The following is a 1,349-nucleotide window of genomic DNA, read 5'->3' on the forward strand; positions in this document are numbered from 1 at the left end:
TGGCTAGACCAAGGGGCCAGTGAGGTAGCTAGCACAATAGAACAGGAGCTCTCTAGTAGGATCCTCTTTAGTGATTCACACAGGCTTAAATCAACATTCACCAAGTTGCTTAAATAGTTCATTGACATTTTAATTCTATCTGAAATAGGGGACTGAGCAATCTTTAGCCTGGAAAGGCAGGGGTGAGATGACACGGGAGGACGAAATTTGAGAATGTATTACTCCCCACTCCCCAACAAGAAGTCTAGTAATAGAGCTGCTAATTTTAACCTTTCAGCCACTTAGCTTCTTCTCCTCTTCTATCTGGGAGAGGTTTGCATGCCCGCAAGGGGCTCTGAGGATGTCAGGTGGCCTGGTGCCATTAGCATGTACTCTATGCCCCAAGCACATTAGTTCATTACTGAGCACTCTCAGCATTTGACAAATGGGACAGCTGCCGCTTAGGCAATTTCCCAGTGAATGGCTCAGCCAGGTGGAGTGGGATGATAACTGGCCTTACTGAGAAGGGAAAACTAATAGGAATCATTAGGTCTTTGAACCTTGCCGTGTTACCAATTAATGGCTGAATAAAGTGAAAGGAGTAATTAGATAGATTCCAACCTGTGCTTCTCTGCTTGTGTATCACCCCCCCCTACTCACTTGTGTAAAGCAGAGTACAAATTCAGTTACTAGCAAGAAGGAAAATATGGTATCATACTTATCACATTAATAACTACCATCCATTAAAAATATTTAATGAGCACTTACTATGTGCCAGATACTGTGTTAGGAAATTTGCATTTAAACATCTATCCTCACAACTGAACTATGAGGTATGCGTAATGTATCATCTCCATATTATAAGTGTAAAAGTTGAAGCAAAGGGAGGTGTAGTAACTGCCTGGACCACATGACTGTGAGTGGCAGAGCTGGACTTGAATCCAGATCAGCTGACACCAAAGTCCAATCCCTATCTTCCTACCATCTGCTCTACACTAGACACCATGATAATTGCTTTATCTCCTTTAATCCTCACTCCACCCTGAGAGGTGGAGAGAGAGCACTCATTCTGAATTCTCCCAAGAGGGACCTGAGGTACAGAGAGGTTGAATTGCTTGCAGTCAGAGCCAGGTTTCTGCCTGACACAAATGCCTTTTTTTTTTTTTTTTTCCCCTCCCCAGTGCTTCTGATTGTCGGCGTTGGTGGTATAGTGGTGAGCATAGCTGCCTTCCAAGCAGTTGACCCGGGTTCGATTCCCGGCCAACGCAACTCGTCTTTGGGAGCTCTGGTAGCATAGTGCCTAAGGCACTTGACTGCTAACCAGGAGGCTGGCGGTTCAAACCCACCAGCCACTCCTCGGAAGGAAGGTT

At 45.1% G+C, this 1,349-nt stretch overlaps 1 protein-coding gene and 1 non-coding gene across 2 annotated transcripts in view; both read left to right on the plus strand.

Annotated features, from left to right (window-relative positions):
* The window catches only part of TTLL11 (tubulin tyrosine ligase like 11), a 336,895-nt gene that overhangs the window by 209,696 nt on the left and 125,850 nt on the right, over positions 1-1,349 (plus strand). The gene's annotated exons all lie outside the window — the stretch shown is intronic.
* On the plus strand, positions 1,176-1,247 carry TRNAG-UCC. The gene has a single exon. It is a non-coding gene; the product is annotated as a tRNA-Gly (tRNA).

The sequence above is a fragment of the Orycteropus afer genome, unplaced genomic scaffold (assembly GCF_000298275.1).
Source record: "Orycteropus afer afer isolate SDZICR_OR568_19922 unplaced genomic scaffold, OryAfe1.0 scaffold00037, whole genome shotgun sequence".
NCBI lineage: Eukaryota > Metazoa > Chordata > Mammalia > Tubulidentata > Orycteropodidae > Orycteropus > Orycteropus afer.